At 44.2% G+C, this 20,928-nt stretch overlaps 1 protein-coding gene across 9 annotated transcripts in view; it reads right to left on the bottom strand.

The window, feature by feature from the left end:
• ZC3H11A (zinc finger CCCH-type containing 11A) overlaps positions 1 to 20,928 on the bottom strand; it is a 120,465-nt gene that overhangs the window by 84,447 nt on the left and 15,090 nt on the right. For 3 of the 9 annotated variants that reach the window (XM_077295440.1, XM_077295448.1, XM_077295441.1), the window contains exons 2-3: positions 11,189 to 11,218; positions 10,297 to 10,763 (exon numbers count right to left, since the gene is read on the bottom strand). The gene's annotated coding sequence lies outside the window, so the exon portion shown is untranslated. Of the gene's footprint in view, positions 1 to 10,296; positions 10,764 to 11,188; positions 11,219 to 20,928 lie in introns of those variants that run through there. The other 6 variants (XM_077295445.1, XM_077295446.1, XM_077295442.1 and 3 more) reach the window with 5 other exon arrangements.

The following is a 20,928-nucleotide window of genomic DNA, read 5'->3' as shown; positions in this document are numbered from 1 at the left end:
GCTTTTTTTTCCGCACAGAAACGCTGCAGATCTGCAACTGATTAAGGCTGGTTTCACACTTGCGTTTTTGTAAGCTGCGTTATAGCGCTAAAAAACGCATGCGTTTTTTTCCTATACTTAACATTAAAAACGCATGCCTTTTTCGCATGCGTTTTGACGCGTTTTCGGCAACGCATGCGTTTTTGGACGTGTGCGTTCATTTGCAGAAATGCAACCTGTAGTAATTTCTAGCGGCGTTTTTTTTCCGCGAAAAAACGCATGCGTTTTTCACGGCAAAAAAAATGCATTGCTGTCTATGTAAACGCATGCGTTTTTATAGAAAAACACAAGAAAACACAAAAAAAACAAGAAAACCCTAACCCTAAGGTTAGGATCCCTAGTAACCCTAGGGATCCTAACCCTAACCCTTAGGGTTAGGATCCTAACCCTTAGGGTTAGGATCCCAAGGGTTATGGTGAGGGTTAGGGGTAGGGTTTGGATCCCTTTATCACCTTGATGGTGGGGGGTGGCTTATCAGTGACCTGGTGACCAAGACATTCTAATAAAAAGCTACCCCTAACCCTAACCCTAGCTAATTCTATTAATAGTGTGTTTTCTAGTTGATTTTGATGATTGGCAGCTGTCACACACTTCTCAGCATGCGTTTCAAAAACGGGAAAAAAAGCCGGATTACTCACCGGTAATGCTCTTTTAGTGAGTCCACGACAGCACCCTACTGGAGAGAGGGATCCGCCCCGCAGGAACAGGAAACCTATTGAGAAATAAAAGGGGGCGGTCCGCCTCTCCTCCTCAGTTTTGATTTCAGAGTACCCGGAGGACCGCCAATATTAGGCAAATATCATTTATTTCATTCTTTAAACTTATTTGCTTATGATTAAAAGGATTTTACTCAAATAATATGCATTATATTAATATAGGGAGGGATGTAAGAGGGTGCTGTCGTGGACTCACTAAAAGAGCATTACCGGTGAGTAATCCGGCTTTTTACTCTTCGCCACGACAGCACCCTACTGGAGATCTTTCAGAGACCATCACCTAGGGAGGGGACCACCGTGCTGAGGACAGTCCTGCCAAAGTCTAGGTCAGAAGTTGACGATAGGTCTAGCCTATAGTGGTTATAAAATGTAGAAGGATTTGACCACGTTGCCGCCTTACATATAGTTTCAATCGGGACGTCTCCCCTCTCTGCCCAGGAGGATGCCATCGCTCTGGTAGAGTGTGCCGTTATGCCTTCCGGAGGGTTTTCTTTCCTCGCGGAGTAAGCCAGTCTGATAGATTCTCTGATCCACCGGGATAAGGTGCTTTTTGTTACTCCATGACCCTTCTTGACACCCTGGAAGGAAATAAACAGAGCCCTACTCTGTCGCCAGCTACTGGTCTTTTCAATGTATTTTAACACTACTCTTTTAACGTCTAGAGTGTGATATTTTTGTTCTTCAGGAGTGGAGGGATTACTGAAGAAAGTGGGCAAGATTATTTCTTGTGACCTCTGGAATTTTTTCGCTACTTTGGGTAGGTAGGGTCTGGTTTAAGAATTAACTTATCCTGAAAGGTTAACAAAAAAGGTGGATCTATAGAGTGCTTGGATGTCACTGATTCTCCTAGCTGAAGTCAGTGCTACCAAGAGGGCCGTTTTTAGTGATAGACATTTAATTGGTATTGAGTCTATTGGCTCGAATGGAGAGTCTGTTAGGGCTTGTAAGACTAAATTTAAATCCCAGGGTGGAATTCTAGGTATGTTAACTGGATTCATTCTTTCGCAGGCCGTAATAAATCTGGATACCCATCTATCCCCCGCAATGTTATGGCCATAGAGGGCTCCTAGTGCTGAAACATGAACCTTTAAGGTGTTTACAGTTAGACCTAGTTCTCTCCCTTTTTGAAGAAACTCCAGGATAGAATGTATCGGAATCTCTGATGTGTTGGTAGATGTATGGAATTGAAAAAATTTTCTCCATACTCTTGTATAGATTTTTGTGGTGGAGGGTTTTCTACTATGGAGAAGCGCATCAATTAAACCCCCCGAGAATCCTCTCGATCTTAGCATCTGCCTCTCAAGTTCCAGGCCGTCAGGTGGAGATTGTCCACCTGAGGGTGGAAAAACGGACCCTGGAAGAGAAGGTTGGGCGTTGAGGGGAGGACCCAAGGATCTGAGACCGACATGGTCCGTAGCCATGAGAACCATGGTCTCTTGGGCCAGAATGGAGCTATCAGTACAACTCTCGCCCCTTCTTCTCTGATTTTGCGTATAACTTGAGGTAGCAATATGATCGGAGGAAATGCGTACGCCAGACTGAACTGCCAAGGGGCTTGGAGAGCGTCCATATTGTCCGGGTGATCCGCTGGAGATAGAGAAGCAAATCTCAGGACTTTTCTGTTTTTCCTTGTGGCGAAAAGATCTATCTGAGGACGGCCCCAAAGAGATATTATGTCCAGAAATATTTGCTGGTTTAGACACCACTCTCCTTGTCTCAGGGTGTGTCGGCTTAAAAAGTCCGCCTGCTGATTGCTTGCTCCTCTTATGTGCAGCGCAGTAAGGGATGTTAGGTGACTTTCTGCTAGATTTAGGATTTCTGTAGCAGAAGACATCAGAGTCTCTGATCGCGTACCTCCTTGCCGATTTAGATACGCCACTGTGGTGGTGTTGTCGGATAGGACTCTGACGTCTTTCCCCCGAAGCTGTGGGAGGAAATGATATAAGGCGTATTTTACAGCATTCAGTTCTTTAAAGTTAGAGGAGCTACCGCTTTCCTCCATGCTCCATGACCCCTGGCAATAATCGTTTCCCATATGAGCGCCCCATCCATGAGGACTGGCGTCAGTGGTTATGGTATGAGATGGCGTTATTACCCATGGAACCCCACTCAAATGGTTTGAGTCTAGCCACCACTCTAAGGAAGTTAAAACCTCCTGAGACAAGGTTATTTTTGCATTTAGGCGCCCAAATAACCGTCTATCCTCTTGTAAAACTTGATGTTGTAGTGTACGAGTATGGTGTTGAGCCCATCTCACTGCTGGTATACAAGAGATAAGGGACCCTAATAACGACATAGCTTGTTTTAGGGATATACGCGGATTATTTATTGCAGCTAGGACTTTGTGTCTGATCAGTAGAACCTTTACCTGTGGCAGAAGACACTTTTGAGTTATGGAGTCTAACTGGAACCCCAAGAACGCCTGACGGGAAAGTGGAGTGAGTCTGGATTTGTCGGTATTGATTATCCAGCCCAGGTCCTGTAGAGAGGAAATTGCGTGAGCTAAACGATCAGCACATTGAGTAACTGAATTTCCTATTACCAAAAAGTCATCCAGATAGGGCACAATCAAAGTTTCCTTCTGGCGTAGGTATGCCATCACCTCTAGCATTATCTTGGTGAAGATCCTCGGCGCTGTTGAGAGGCCGAAGGGTAAGGCCGCATACTGGAAGTGACGAACCTCGTTGTTGATTTTTACCGCCACTCTGAGGAATTTTTGGTATCTGTTATGAATGGGGAGATGATAGTAAGCATCCTTTAGATCAATGCCCCCCATCATACAGTTTGGGAAGAGGAGTTTTATGGTGGACCTAATGGACTCCATTTTAAATGTATAATTTTCAATGAATGAATTGAGTTTTTTAAGGTTTATGATGGTTCTGAAAGAACCATCGGGCTTAGAGATTAGGAATAGGGGAGAATAGAATCCCCTACCCTCCTGTCCCACCGGCACTTGGACTAGGACCCGTTTTGATATTAGGGTTTGGATTTCAAGCTCTAAAGCCTGTTGCTGTATAGGCGAGCTGAGAGTTGTTATAATATAAGACTCGTGGGGCACACGAGAGAATTTTAATTTAATTCCATCTCGGACGATATTTAAAACCCACGAGCTAGATGTTATCTTCTCCCATTGGGTGGTGAAAAATTTAAGTCTGCCCCCAACTGGTATGTCCTCAGTATTTGTCTTTTGGGGGGTTGGGTCTTCTAAACATGGTACCTCTCTGCTTGTCGTCCTTAGGGGTCCATGTTGTAGACCTATCCGTTTGCCTCCTTTTGCCAAACGGCCTCCTCTTAAAGGCTCTCCTGTAAAAGGGAATAGAGGATTCAGGAAAAGCTTTCTTCCTGTCCTTTGCCTTTTTGAGTATCTCATCTAAGGTTTTACCAAAGAGGTACTCACCCTCACATGGGATTGCGCATATTTTAGATTTAGATTGCGCGTCCCCTTTCCAACTCTTCATCCATAGGGCTCTTCTTGCGTTATTCACAAGGCCCGCAGATCTTGCTGCTAAACGGAGTGAGTCGGCGGAGGCGTCTGCCAGAAAGGCCGCTGCTCCTCGTATTAAAGGGATGGCTGCTCTTAGTTTTTCCCTTGAGCTTTTCTTTTCAATTTGCTGGTCTAACTGATCAATCCAGATGATCATTGACCGGGCCGCGCAAGTGCTGGCTACTGCAGGTTTGAATATTCCTGTAGCCGCTTCCCAGGAACGTTTAAGGGATGATTCAGCCTTACGATCCAAAGGATCGACCAATAGTCCCGCATCCTCCACAGGTAGAGTGGATTGTTTGGAGGTAGAGGCTACAGCTGCGTCGACCTTAGGGACTTTGGTCCAAGTAAGAAGCTCCTCGTCACTAAACGGATATTTACGTTTTGACGCTGAGGGTAGAAAGCCTCTCTGATCTTGCTTCTCCCACTCTCTTTTAATTAATGTTTTCACTGCTGGTATAACCGGAAAACATCTCCTCTTTCTGTCTGCCAAACCCGCGAACATTATCTCTTGCGCGGTTTGCGCACCCTTAGACTCCTCACACCCCATGGTATTTCGAATAGATTTTACCAAGTTGTCCACACTGTCCAAAGGAAAACATGAGCGTCCCTCAATCTCTGATGAGGATGATGACGCTGGACATGATGATAGGGAGGCATCTGACAGTATCGGTTGGTCACTGTCGGAGTCTGACACAAGTGTCGGTGTTTTAGATTTAGAACTACGCGGTTTTTCCTGGGTCATATTTTTTAGTTCTTCTCTAATAATGGCCCGTAGGTCCGTAATGGACACTGCTGCTCCCTGTGTTGTTTCTTTAAAACAGTCCTCACAAAGTTTTTTGGAGTATGAGTCAGGGAGGGGCTGGTTACACAAGGCACATTCCCTGTGCTTCGTTTTTTGTCGTTTTTTGCTCTAAGCGTGTAAGTAGAGAAAGGGAAAAAGAGAGAGATAGGGAGACAGCGTTAGCTTAATAGGCAGAGTTCACAACTCACCCAGTGAAGCAAACAATACCGGATCAGAAGGCCGAGATCCTGTTCTGGAACCGTCGCTTTTACGAGCGGTGTCCGAGGATCCTCTGGCGTGATCTTTGGCGGGGGGTACTGGAACTCCGGTTGTGGGGTCCATGGCACCTGGGGATGACATCTCTGCATCGCCGTTTCAGTGTTAGTGAGCGCTTTAAATAGAGCGCCAAAACGTTTTTGTTTTTTTTTGTTTTTTTTTTTTGCGCATGCGCAGACCAGTGCCGGCTCCCCTGCCCTGGATCCGGCCTAGGCGCCCCGGAAGTCCAAGATCCACTTCCGGGGTAGCCTGTATTTGCGGCGGTCGGCGCATGTGCGGCCCGGGATTCAACGCCGGGCCGCAATGGAAGGTCACCTTACCCGGCTCCTGCTGCCGTACCGCACGCTGGGAAGGACGCCGGTCGGCCTTTCCCGGACCCGGCCGTCTGCCCGCTCCATCAGACGAGGAGGGAGCCGTCTAACGGAACTCCCCCGACGCTGCTTCTGAGCCGCAGCCCCTGCCGTTCTCTCGGATACTGCGCAGGCGGCATGCAAGCCCAGGTATGCCTTCTCATTCAGAAGTCCTGTCGTTCCCGCAGGAACAGGAAACCTAAACTGAGGAGGAGAGGCGGACCGCCCCCTTTTATTTCTCAATAGGTTTCCTGTTCCTGCGGGGCGGATCCCTCTCTCCAGTAGGGTGCTGTCGTGGCGAAGAGTAAAAACGCATGTAAGCGCGGGAAAACGCCGCGTTTTCCCGCGGGTTTTTTTGGCGCAAAAACGCATGCGGCAGCGTTTGCATGCGTTTTCTCACCACATGCGTTTTTTAAAAAAACGCTGCAGATCAAAACGCAAGTGTGAAACCAGCCTTACAGTACAATGTAAATCAATGGCAAAAAAAAAAAATAAAAAATGCTGTGCTGATGGTGCAGAAAAGTCTGCACGGAAAACGCAGCAGGTTCAAAAAAGGACCATGTCAATTCTTTGCGCAGATCTGCTGCGTTTCTGCACCCATTCCATTATAGAAATCTGCACGGGTAACAAAAGGAAGAAATCTGCACAAAAATCTGCACATTGCAGAAAACCTGCGTTTTCTGCAAAGAAATGCAGAATCTGCACAGAAAATTCCACAGTCAAATCTGCAACGTGTGCACATACCCTAAGGGTATGCGCACACGATGCAGATTTAGGGTATGTGCACACGTTGCGGATTTGCTGTGGATCCGCAGCGTTTTTTGAGGTGCAGAAACGCTGCAGATCCGCAATTGATTTACAGTACAATGTAAATCAATGAGAAAAAAAAAAATGCTGTGCACACTTTGCGGAAAATCCACTGCGGAAACGCTGCGGTTTAAAAGAAGTAGCATGTCACTTTTTTGTGAATCTGCAGCGTTTTTGTACCCATTCCATTATAGAAAACCGCAGGGGTAAAAACTGCAGCAAATCCGCAAGAAAACCGCAAACTAAATCTGCATCGTGTGCACATACCCTTAGTGCAGAATTGGTGCCGAACTGCAGCAGATTTTTCTGCTGCAGAACTGCACTGTGATTTACAGTACAATGTAAATCAAAGTGAAAAAAAAAAAAAAAGCTGTGCACATGGTGCAGAAAAATCTGCGCAGAAACGCTGCAGATTTCAAAGAAGTGCATGTCGCTTCTTTTGTGCAGTTCTGCAGCGTTTCTGCACCCCTCCATGATAAAAATCTGCACTGGTAAAAACTGCACAGAAACTGCATCTGCGTTGCTATGTACAGAAAATTCTGCACCACATTTCCTATAGTTCCACTGTGCAGCAGTGAACAGTGAAGGCTGCAGCCGATCAGGGGATCCGGTTTGTCATCAGTGCTCAAGTAACAAGTTTATGTCACGTGATCACCAGGGGACCCGACGCCGAGATCATAGGAACGGCAACAGGTCACAGAGCTTTTGAAATTTTATGCTGTAGAGTGGAACTATTGAAATGAGCTTGTACAGTATTAACAACTTTAATAATAGTAATCTGTTTAGAAGTTTTGGTACATGATCACCCAAGCTTTGATGTCCTCAGACAAAATGCTAAAATCAGAATTCTGCTTCAGTACTGTTACCAGAGTGTATTGGGTGCTCCAGTACCATTAATCCTGTATATGTTGCAAGACCGGAATCTTAGGGCTCAATATGACGTCAGTTAATAACTTTCGGGTTCAATCTGTGTTTTTCATGGATATAACTCGTAGCCATTACAGTCTATGGGGCTGTTCAAATGTTTTTTTGCAGGAGTGGTCAGCACTAAAGCACATGCCCGATTATGATCCAAGTCACATATGAAACTCACCGCTGCAAGTCTATGGATTTGTGAGGGGGAAAAAAAAAAATTAACAGCACTTGTGCCACCACAGCAGCATCCCAGTGCTGTGCGATATCCATGTTTATGTGATAGAAGCTTGAAAACTGTAACATAGGCTAAAAACAACTTAATGATAGTAAATCTAACACTCTCACCAAACACCTCTGAAAATCTGGATTCAAAGCACTAAAGAAAAATCAGCTCCGTTTTTTGCATCCAAGAAACATACCAACGCCTGAATGAGCCCTTGAAATTCAGCCTAAGACATTGACACAACATGGAGGGGGGTGTTACACTTTTTTAGGGTTGTCAAATTACAAACATGTCGCAAGCTTCGTATACTAAAGGGATTGTCTGATACATATAATGCACTTTATAAATCTTCAGCTTTAAGCCCTAAGCACTTTTATAACTCGCTTTACTATAAAGTTCCCTACCATTCAGTGACTACTGTACAGCTTTTTCACTGTCATCCTCATGTCCAAATGTAATTGGGATGATGGAGGTAAGAAGAGGGATGGCAGCTTTATTCACCACTGCCACATGTCGTCTTGTGTCCCTACCACCTCATTCACTGAAAGGAGAAGTCATCAGGGTGCAGTGATTGAAGCAAAGGGAGAAACACCAGGGCCTCCCCTGATGACAATTCACATCAGGGTGGTGATGGAAGCTGTGGGGCGGTGCTACTGTCACTCACCGTTTCCATCAGCGCCCCTTGATGACATCGCTTTTCAGCTAACAAGGCATGTGCGAGTGGGGACTGAAGATGCAGATGGTGTGTGGAGAGGCTGGGGAAAAAAAAAAGCTGTCACTTCTCCCTTCCTCTAAGGCTATGTGCACACGTAGGAAATGTGGTGCAGAATTTTCTGCACTAAATCTGCATCTGCAGATTTGATGCAGTTTCTGTGCAGTTTCTATGCAGTTTCTGCGCAGATTCTGCGCAGTTTCTGCGCAGTTTCTGCGCAGTTTCTGCGCAGTTTCTGCGCAGTTTCTGCGCAGTTTCTGTGCAGTTTCTGTGCAGTTTCTATGCAGATTCTATGCAGTTTCTGCGCAGATTCTATGCAGTTTCTGTGCAGTTTCTGTGCAGTTTCTGTGCAGTACAATGTAAATCAATGGGGAAAAAAAAAAGCTGTGCACATGGTGCAGAAAAATCTGCAGCAGAAACGCTGCAGAACTGCACAAAAGAAGCGACGTGCACTTCTTTGAAATCTGCAGCGTTTCTGCGCAGATTTTTCTGCACCATGTGCACAGCTTTTTTTTTTTCCCATTGATTTACATTGTACTGTAAATCACAGTGCAGTTCTGCAGCGTTTCTGCAGCAGAAAAATCTGCTGCAGTTCTGCACCAATTCTGCACTAAATCTGCATCGTGTGCACATACCCTAAGGCTACTTTCACACATCAGGTTTTCGCTGTCAGGCTCAATCCGGCTAAATTTCAAAAAACGGGTCCGGCGAATGTTGCAGCCGGATACATTTTATTCCAATAGACTTGTATTAGTGTTGGATTGCGCTGGATGACATTGCAAATATGCTGTTTCCGGAAAAACGTCCATAGCAACGTGTTTTTTTTGTCTCCGGTGAAAAAGCCGGACGTGCCGGATCCGGCTGTTTGCTAGAATGGAAGCCTATGGGAGCCGGAAGGTGCCGGATCCAGAAAATGACAGCTTCCGGCTTTTTAAACTGAGCATGCTCCAATTTTTTTTTTTTTTATCCAATTATCTGGATATGCACCAATCTTTCACAATCTGCGCCGGATCCGTTTTTTCCAACATTCGTCGGATTGTGCCTGATGCAAAAAACCTGATGTGTGAAAGTAGCCTAAGGCCACTTTCACACTAGCGTTTTTTTTGCATACGTCGCAATGCGTCGTTTTGGCTAAAAAACGCATCCTGCAAAGTTAGCTGCAGGATGCGTTTTTTCCCCATTGACTAACATTAGCGATGCATTGACATGTCGCAACCGTCGTGCGACGGTTGCGTCGTGTTGTGGTGGACCGCCGGCAGCAAAAAACGTTACATGTAACGGTTTTTACTGCGCTGTGTCCGCCATTTCCGACCGCGCATGCGCGGCCGGAACTCCGCCCCCACCTCCCCATGGGGCAGCAGATGTGTGGAAAAACAGCATCCGCTGCCCCCGTTGTGCGGCGCATTCACTGCTAGCGTCGGTAGGTCGGCCCGACGCACTGCGACGGGCCGAGTACGACGCTAGTGTGAAAGCCTTACACAACTGATTTTGGACATCATCAAGGAATGGCAGTGACCACAGCACCTCCCCTTGATGATGTCCTATATCAGGAAGGGGCAGGGGGATGTAGATGGAAGCAGCAAGGAAGTGACTGCAGAGTCATCCTCCTGTGACGTCGCTTTTAAGACTCCTCGAACTGAATGCAACAGGAAGTAAAGAAGGAAGTAAGAAACAGACATAAGGATTAGCTGTATAGGGAGAATGGTGGGACATTTTAAAATAAAGCAGATTAGAAAAGAGGTTAGGACTTACAGATAGAGGTTTATAAAAGGCATTATAGATATCAAACAACCCCTTAAAAGTCTGTGTGCAAAGTGGCAGGCAACTAGGTCTTTCATTTCATTTGTGTTTGGCTACAAGTACAAAACACAACCCCATTAAATAGAATTCTAGCATAGCCCATAAGAATAGACTGCCTGCTCCTGCTACCCTGCTTTATTTTTGTCTATAGATATACCCTTAAACAACATTTTAGCAGGTCAAAACTCACCAAGGCACATTGGTAGATCTCCGAACTGAAACAGCTGCAAGAATTTTCTCCTGTAGGTCGAATCAACCATCAATCCAACAGTTCATTTGTGGCAGAGAGAATGGCCCGTAAGGTGAAGGAAGGGATTTAGACTTGACCTTGAATGATCAGTCATGTATAAGCAATACAGGACAGTCCATTGACGAAAAAGGCTTTTTTTTTAAAAAAAAAAAAATTATATATATGTATTTTTTTTCTTTAAATATAATCCTCAACTACTTGAGGGGGGGAAAAAAAAGTGAAAAAAAAAAACAAAAAAAAAAAACACACCAAAAGGCGCAAGGCCAGTTTTCTGCAAGGAATGTAATATCAAAAAAGTCTTCTTGGGGGGGGGGGGGGGAAGTAAAAGAAAAATTAAGCAGCTTTCAATAACTTCAATTCCACATCTTCTTAACCTAGTATGAAAAGAACAAAACAACTCCCCCTTTCTTAAAAATAAAGCGGAAGTAGATAAGCACAGGGTTATTATACGGTCTTAAACATATTGCTACTACCATGCTATAGACAGGAGCATCTAATCGATTATATGTATACGGTCTAACCAAATAATGGTGTATCCATGACTACAGTTCTAACTGAATATTTACTGGTCAAGAAATCACACTATATCCAGTAGTGGTATGCAATAATGTATATCTTACCATATACAAAATATACAAGGCGTTTGCTCAGTTTTTTATTAAAGCACTTGGTCTATAATGGATTATTACACTTTTTAACCTGGTGGAATGAGTACCAAGTATTCTAGAAAAGCTACGTGCCATTGTCGGACGCTCTCCCAACCTGAGTAAGATGTAATCCTATTAGGGCTAAGCAATGCCACTTTGTAGATAAAGGTTAGTTCCATACTCACACTGATTGATTTCCCACGATTGTCAATAAACTGAAAAACAAAAACAACAAATGACACAGGCGTGAGTACAAGCTGCTCATCAGTCTTATTACCTTTCCAGTCCAATACAAATCTCACACTTAAACCCTTTACCCTGAAGCCTGTTTTCACCTTCCTGCCCGGGCCAATTTTTACAATTCTGACCACTGTCACTTTAAGGTCATAACTCTAGAACGCTTCAATGGATCCCATTGATTCCGAGACTGTTTTCTCATGACATATTGTACTTTATGATAGGGGTAACATTTCTTTGATATGACTTACATTTAGTTGTGGAAAAAAAAAAAAATGTAAAATTGGCGAAAGTGTCGCAATTTTCTAACTTAATTTTTATGACCTTAAATCAGAGTCCTAGGGCACAAAATAGTTAAAGGGAACCTGTCACCCCCAAAATCGAAGGTGAGCTAAGCCCACCAGCATCAGGGGCCCCAGATGTATCCTAAAAGATTAAAAAAAAGAGGTTAGATTATACTCACCCAGGGGCGGTCCCGATCCGATGGGCGTCGGGGGCCCCCCCGACGCCCATAGGACCAGAACCGGACTGGGACCGCCCCTGGGTGAGTATAATCTAACCTTTTTTTTCATCTTTCAGGATACATCGGGCCCCTGATTCAGTGGGCTTAGCTCACCTTCGATTTTGGGGGTGACAGGTTCCCTTTAATAGTAACATTTCCCACATGTCTACTTTACATCAGCACAATTTTTGAAACAATTTTTAGTTAGGAAGTTGTAAGGGTTAAAGGGCCTATAGGACAGAAAATACCCAAAAGTGACACCTTTCTAAAAACTGCACCCCTCAAAGGTGCTTAAAACCACATTCACGTAGTTTATTAACCCTTCAGGTGCTTCACAGGATTATTTGTAATGTGGAAGGAAAAAATAAACATTACTTTTCTTTTGCAAAAATTTTCCTTTAGACTTTTTTTTTTTTTTTTTTACTTTCGCAAGGGTAACAGGAGAAAATAGACCACACATTTTGCGGTGCAATTGCTCCTGAGCATGCAGATACCACATATGTGGGGAAAATCTACTGTTTGGGCACGCGGCAGGGCTTGGAAGGGAAGGAGCGCTAGTTCACTTTTTGAATGTAAAATTTGCTGGAATAATTAGCGGACAACATGTCACATTTGGAGAGGCCCTGATGTGCTTAGTGGAAACCCCCAATAAGTGACATCATTTTGGAAACTAAACCCCTTTGGGAACTTCTCTAGATGTGTATTGAGCACCTTCAACTCCTAGGTGCTTCACAGAAGTTTATAACGTAGAGCCGTGGAAATATATATCACATTTTTCCCCAAATAAATCTTTTTTAGGGTATGTGTCCACGTTCAGGAAACGCTGCGTTTTTGACGCAGCATTGAGCAGCATGCATAAAAAACGCAGCGTCCAGATGTTACAGCATAGTGGAGGGGTTTTCATGAAATCCTGTCTCCACTATGCAGTAAAAGACGCATGCGGCACACCCGAGAAAACTCACATGCGGCGCGTCTTTTAAGAACGCAGCATGTCCTTACATTGCAGAAAAAACTCAAGGACAACGCAGATGACCTGCCAGTGACCTCAGGTGCAGATTTGGTCAGGATTTTACCTGCATAAAATCCTGACCAAATCCTGAACGTGGACACATACCCTTAGCTCCATATTTTGCATTTTAATAAGGGTAACAGGAGAAATTGCTCCATACAAATTTGTTGTGCAATTTCTCCCGAGTGCGCAGATACCCCATATGTGGGGGAATACTACTGTTTGGGCACACGGCAGGGCTTGGAAGTGAAGGAGCGCATTTGACTTTTTTAATGCAAAATTTGATGGAATAATTAGCGGACACCATGTCACATTTGGAGAGCCCCTGATGTGAAAATAATAAAAAAAAAAAAAAAAAAAAATTCCCACGAATTTTGTATTTTCACAAGCGCAAAAGGAGAAAATAGACCCCAAAGTTTGTTCAATGTCTCCTGAGTTCACAGATACCCCATATGTGGTTGAAAACTACTTTTGAGGCACAGTGCAAAGCTCAGAATTGAAGTAGCGCCATATTACAGTGCAGATTTTGCTGCACTTGTTTGAGGGTGCCATGTTACATTGGCAGAGCCCGAGGTGCAAACACAGCAGAACCCCCCATAAGAGACCCCATTTTACCAATTAAAGCGCTCAATGAATTCATCAAGGGGTGTAATGATTATACCGACACCAAAGGTGTGTCACAGACTTTTATACCATTGGGCAGTGAAGAAATTTATTTTTTACATTTTTACCACCAGCATGGAGTCTTAGCCCCAAGTTTTGCATTTTCACACAGGGAAATAGGTAAAAATGGCACCAAAATTTGTCCCTCAATTTCTGCTAAATGTAGAAATGCCCCATATGTTGATGTACAGTACTTTGCCACATGGAGAGTCGGGAGGGACAGAGCGCTATTTGCCTCCTGGAGCACAGATGTTCCTAGAAAAGTTTGCAGATTCCATATAAAGACCCCCTAAGTGCTAGAAAAGCAGAACCCCCCCCCCCCCCCCTCAAGTGACCCCATTTATCTACAAATGTAGTAATGATTTTGACTCCATGGGTGTTTTCCAGAAACAGGCAGCAGTGGATGTTGCCGAGTGAAATATGCAAACTGCCGTTGTAGTGACCAGTACATTATGCCCAGTCCATGCTTCTGGAGACACGCACTTGTAAATTAGGCGGGCTCTCATCACTACAGAAATGTCAAACGTGAGCGCTAAATGTAGTTTACACTGGGGCTCAGAAGGGAGAGGGGCATTTGTATCTGGGAGCACAAAATTTGCTGAATTTCTTGTGACGAAACATTTCACTTTTCAAGAGCCTTTGTACTACCAGTAAGTAACGTGGAAGCCCCTTATATTTCCATTAACAGATGACAGACCTAAGTGGGGGGCTTGCTTTTTTTGTGGACCGAGTTGAAGCTTATATTGGGAACATTTAACATAACGTTTGGGATCACATTTATCTGGCGCTCTACGCCGACAATTTACTTTGGGATTTCCATCTAAATCTCTGTGTGACGTGATTCAGATGAAACCCCAGAGGGATCCATTCACTATAATGAGGCAGCAGTTAGGCCGGCCTCACACTCAGCGTATGTAAATACGGTCCGTTTTTTACGGCCGTAATACGCAGAAAAGTCCCCAAAATAGTGATCCGTATGTCATCCGTAGGCAGGGTGTGTCAGCGTATTTTGCGCATGGCATCCTCCGTATGTAATCCGTATGGCATCCGTACTGCGATATTTTCTCGCAGGCTTGCAAAACCGACATCTAATGGATTTATGTGCTCAAATGTTCGGTAAAACATATATATATTTCTTTTTTTTTCTGTATGTATATTTAATTCAGCGCGATATATGTGAACAGCCGGTAATTCAATTGCCGGCTTTTCATTTCTCCTTCACAAACCCGACAGGATATGAGACATGGTTTACATACAGTAAACCATCTCATATCCCTTTTTTTGCATATTCCACACTACTAATGTTAGTAGTGTGTATGTGCAAAATTTGGGCGCTGTAGCTGCTAAAATAAAGGGTTAAATCACGGAAAAAATTGGCGTGGGCTCCCACGCAATTTTCTCCACCAGAGTGGTAAAGCCAGTGACTGAGGGCAGATATTAATAGCCTAGAGAGGGTCCATGGTTATTGGCCCCCCTGGCTAAAAACATCTGCCCCCAGCCACCCCAGCGTGGGAACTTTTCCAAGGCTCCAGTTCATGAGGACATCCAGCAGAGGGCGCATCACCGCAACTCAAGGTAAGTACAGATCACCCAGCTTTTCCTTTCAGTACCCAGGGATTTACAGGCACGATCGAGTGCATTAGCACAGCTCCTGGCTGTAAAATGATTTAACCCCTTCAGATGGATTTACATCGTGGGACATAACGACGGAAGGTATGGAATATTGTTGTTTGCTTTTTTAACTTTGTTACAGAACGATGGTCTTCAGGTGGATTAAGAGTCTAATAAAATATTACAATAACCTGTGTGTTTATTTCATTAAAATACTTTGTAATAATGTGTGTGTGTGTTTTATTAACCATTTAGTACTATTGGATTAATAATGGATAGGTGTCATAATTGACGCCTCTCCATTATTAATCTGGCTTAATGTCACCTTACAATAGCAAGGTGACATTAACCCTTCATTACCCCATATCCCACCGCTACACGGGAGTGGGAAGAGAGTGGCCAAGTGCCAGAATAGGCGCATCTTCCAGATGTGCCTTTTCTGGGGTGGCTGGGGGCAGATGTTTTTAGCCAGGGGGGGCCAATAACCATGGACCCTCTCCTGGCTATTAATATCTGCCCTCAGTCACTGGCTTTACCACTCTGGCGGAGAAAATTGCGCGGGAGCCCACGCCAATTTTTTCCGCATTTAACCCTTTATTTTACAAGCTACAGCGCCCAAATTTTGCACACACACACACTACTAACATTAGTAGTGTGGAATATGCAAAATAAAAAGGGATATGAGATGGTTTACTGTGTGTAAACCATGTCTCATATCCTGTCGGGTTTGTGAAGGAGAAATGAAAAGCCGGCAATTGAATTACCGGCTTTTCACTAACACCGCTGCGTATTTCTCGCAAGTCACACTGCTGGTCCGTGTGGAATCCCCATTTCTCTCGCCCCCATAGACTTTCATTGGCGATTTTTTTTGCGCAATACGGTGACAAACGTAGCATGCTGCGATTTTCTACGGCCGTACAAGACCGTATAATACGGATCAGTAAAATACGGCTGATAGGAGCTGGGACATAGGGAATCATTGTGCCATGTGTTATGCGTATTTTACGGACGTAGTTTATGCGCTCATACGTCCGTAAAACTCGCTAGTGTGAGGCCGGCCTTACTCTGGACTCAGTCTGACCTCTGTTCAGTGGTTTCCTTCTTTTCAGAAGTACACAAAACTGTGGCCAACGGCACTTTTATGCAATCCTAAGGGTATGTGCACACGATGCGGAAAACGCTGCGGATCCGCAGCAGTTTCCCATGAGTTTACATTACAATGTAAACCTATGGGAAACAAAAAAACGCTGTGCACATGCTGCAGAAAAAACTGCGCGGAAATGCAGCGGTGTACATTCCGCAGCATGTCACTTCTTTCTGCGTATTCCACAGCGGTTTTACAGCTGCCCCTATGGAAAACCGCAGTTGTAAAACAGCAGAAAAACCGCGCTAAATCTGCAGCAAAAACGCAGCATTTTTGCCCTGCAGATTTATCAAATCCGCTGTGGAAAAATCTGCAGTGGACAAGAATACGTGTGCACATACCCTCAAAAGACGGACACCACTGGATCACAGGTCAGAAGGCATCCACAGTGCCTCCGTCTGCCTCATTATAGGTAATCTTCCACCGAGGATTCTGTCTCAATCACATATTTCAGACATTTACACGGATACCCCGGTGCAAGCACTTTGTGCAGGATAAATGTGCGCCGAGCCTTACTGTGATCTTTGGAAGGCAGAATGAGGAAAAAAAAAAAAAAAAAAATCAATAGCCGGTGAAGGATTGGTTTTATTTCTTTTTTACGCTGCTCCTTGTGCGGTATAAGTGACTAAGCAACTTTATTCTTCGGGTCGGCACGATTGCAGTGATACCGGATTTATATCGGGTTTTTAATATTTGGCTGCGGTCACACACTAAAAGACGCTTTTTATTGCGAAAACTAGTTTTTGCATCACCATATTTTGAGAGCTACAATATTTTTATATTTCGGCCGACAGTCATGTGAGGACTTGTGTGGGACGAGCTGACATTTTAATTAGTAACATTTTTGGGCACTGTCAGCAGTCTGCATTATGAATATCTAATCAGAGCACCACATGAAGACCCCCACAGGCCGCCCCGGAGCACGAGCATCTCATTAACTGAAAATAAAGATTACCGTAACAACTACAAGACGGATTTCATCACCCAAGCCATCATTTTATTAAGTATAACGGCACTGACCTGACACTGTGTGTAGGTTAGGCCTTCTTTCACACATCAGGTTTTTTCCCTCCGGCTTTTTTGAAAAACCGGAATCGGCAAAATCAAAAGCCGGATCAGTTTTTTTTCTCATTGACTTGTATTAGCGCCAGAATGCGCCACATGGCCTACCGTTCATTCCGTTTTTTACCGAATCCAGCTAAAATTTCAATTCCGGCTTCTGGAAAAAAAACGCACACAGTAACGTTCTTTGTCCGGTGAAAAAGCTGGAAGCGCTGGATCCGGTGCTTCCGGCTTTTTACTAGAATGGAAGCCTACGGGAGCCGGAAGGTGCCGGGTCCGAAAAATGACGGATCCCGGCGCCAAATTCCGTTTTTTTAAACTGAGCATGCTCCAATTTTTTTTTTATCCAATTATCTGGATATGCTAGTCGGATCCGTTGCATCGGTTTTTCACAATCTGCGATGGATCCATTTTTTTTTTCAACATTCGACGTACTGTGCCTGACTGCAAAAACCTGATGTGTGAAAGTAGCCTACTGTGCACAATCCTGCTACAGTTTCCCTTTAAAAAAGTTTTATTCAAAACAGGTTTAAAAGTCAACGCTTTTCAAAGTCATTCAGGACACACACCGATATACATTTTGTGTCCTGAGGGAGAAGTCAGGAATGACTGAAATGCGCTGACTTTTAAATCGGTTTTGAATAACACTTTTAAAGTAGTCATAGTTATCCGCCCCCTCCTCCCAGGGACATTAGAATGGGCAGCAGATGCGTTGAAAAACTGCATCCACTGCCCACGTTGTGCCGAATTTTCACAACGTCCGTCGGTACGTCGCAACGACGCTTAGCGACGGCCCCGTACCGACGGAAGTGTGAAAGAAGCCTAAGACCCTATGGGGCTTGTTTGTTCCCCAGTTTCTATGGTATTTCCTCTGTTCACTATAATACCATCACCCTCCCATGCACGTCAGTGTGCCCTATGCAACTGTGGCGTCATAATCCCGCTCCTGCACTCACGCTGTTCTGGGTACCTATCTGTCCCCTCATATGGGCAGTGTCTGTATCCTGCTTCTGTACAGGCACAGCACCATTCACTCGCCCGAGCAGAAGCAGGGTGAAGACACTGCCCATAGAAGGGGATGGATTAGGTACCCAGAACAGCGTGAATGCAGGGCGCAGGCACAGGATTACGGCGCCACAGAATAGTGTGCCGTTCACGGGAAGAGGATGGTATTATAATTGAGTCAGGAGGCTCTGCACACTCCCAGAGCCTGGAAGAACCAATTAACATAAAACATTTCAATTATTTCCCCACAATTAGACGGCAGCTTTGAGGCATACAGGCAAGACAATTTTAACCAATTAGCTGTATGCACATTGTCCCCATCTTGACGCTTTCAAGCTATTACGGATTCCCTTTAAAAAAAAAAAAAAAAAAAAGGGTTATGGTTATTCAACACATTGCCTATGATCCCAAATTTAACGGTTTCCTAGGATGTGCAAGAGCTGTTTAAGAATTTTAAGAGAAACCCCCACCTCACACAAATTTGAAATGCTTGAAGCCACAATTATACTCATCCCTAACCAAATGGAGATTTAAATCAAGTAACCAGACCGATCTAGTTAATAAATACTGACAACTATATTCCAAAATTATTGCCAATAGATTGAACCGCATCCTCTCAAAAATAATTAATAAAAAGGACCAGATAGGATCAAAAATATGCAGCCTATCGACAGAACAAGGAGGATCATTAACACAATCAAACTGATCAACTCTAAATATAAAAAAAATCACCTCAACCATAATCTCTTAAGACGCCGAAAAGGTTTTCGACCGCCTTAATTGGGACTTTCTTAGGTCAGCGCTTCAAAAATGTGGATTCAACGTACAATGTTTCACCTCAATTATGGCTTTACTAGATGGTGGCCCGATTCTAACGCATCTGGTATTCTAGAATATGTATGCATAGTGTATTGCACAGCCCACGCAGTACATTGCGCAGCCCACGCAGTACATTACGCAGTCCACGTATATAGCAATGTGGGCATGATATCCCTGTTAAAAAAAAATAAATAAAAAATTAAAACAAAAAAGTTATATACTCACCTTCCGTTGGCGCCTGGATCCAGGAAGCGGATACCGACGCTTGGGATCCATTGAAGCTTCGCGGAGCCGCTCGCGCGGCTGCTGCCATCTTCCGTTCCCAGGATGCATTGCGAAATTACCCAGAAGACTTAGCGGTCTCGCGAGACCGCTAAGTCTTCTGGGTAATTTCGCAATGCATCGCCAGGAACGGAAGATGGCGGCCGGCGCGAGCGGCTCGGCGGACTACAGAGTGTGAGTATAGCATGTTTATTATTTTTAACATTACATTTTTTTACTATTGATGCCGCATAGGCTGCCTCAATAGTAAAAAATTGGGGACACACAGGGTTAATAGCAGCGGTTACAGAGTGCGTTACCCACGGCATAACGCGGTCCGTTACCGCCGGCATTTAACCCTGTGTGACCGGTAACCGGAGGGGAGTATGCGAGTGCGGGGAGTAAGGAGGTAAGGAGCGGCCATTTTCTTCCAGACTGTGCGCGTCGCTGATTGGTCGTGGGCGTTTTGCCACGACCAATCAGCGACTTGGGTTCCATGACAGACACAGGCCGCGACCAATGAATATCCGTGACAGAAAGAAAGACAGAAAGACGGAAGTGACCCTTAGACAATTATATAGTAGATATTCAAATCCTAAAGCGAGAATATACTCCAATAACCATCTATCTACCCCCTTCCCTATATCCAATGGCACCAGGCAAGGTTGCCCCCTTTCCCCATTGCTATTCGTTATTGCCAAGAAACCATTGGCTCAATTAATTAGAGAACATACAAAAATCTCAGGTATTCACTCAACATTCAGAGATTTTAAAACAGGGTTATTCGCAGAAGACAATCTTGACCCTAACAGACCCTATAAACTATTTCAGAACTCCATAAACTGCTTGACCTCTTCTCCAAAGTATCCTATTTTAAGGTCAATGAAAACAAATCGAAAATTCTCCATTTTAAATTTAAGTAGTACACAAATTAAAGAAGTAAAGAGCTCTCCCTGGAGTTGGGCCGAGAAAGACATCACCTATCTTGGTTTAAAAATAACAAAATCTTAACTCCCTAATCTCTACTAACCTAGATACCTAGATCTATTACCGTATATACTCGAGTATAAGCCGACCCAAGTTTAAGCCGACCCCCCTAATTATTGACTCGAGTATAAGCCTAGGGTGGAAAATGCAGCAGCTACCGGTAAATGTCAAAAATAAAAATAGATACCAATAAAAGTAAAATTAATTGAGACATCAGTAGGTTAAATGTTTTTGAATATCCATATTGAATCAGGAGCCCCATATAATGATCCATAAAGTTCATGATGGGCCCCATAAGATGCTCCATACAAAATAGGCCCCATATAATGCTCCATACAGTTCATTATGGCCCCATAAGATGCCCCATATAATGCTCCATTCAGTTCTTTATGGCCCCATAGATGCCCCATATAATGCTCCATGCAGTTCTTTATGGCCCCCATAGATGCCCCATATAACGCTCCATGCAGTTCTTTATGGCCCCATAGATGCCCCATATAACGCTCCATGCAGTTCTTTATGGCCCCATATAATGCTCCATACAGTTTTTTATGGCCCCATGCAGTTATGGCCCCATAGATGCCCCATATAATGCTCCATGCAGTTATGGCCCCATAGATGCGCC

Source organism: Ranitomeya variabilis, chromosome 3 (assembly GCF_051348905.1).
Source record: "Ranitomeya variabilis isolate aRanVar5 chromosome 3, aRanVar5.hap1, whole genome shotgun sequence".
NCBI classification, from domain to species: domain Eukaryota; kingdom Metazoa; phylum Chordata; class Amphibia; order Anura; family Dendrobatidae; genus Ranitomeya; species Ranitomeya variabilis.
This window is presented reverse-complemented; position numbering and strand designations above follow the sequence as displayed.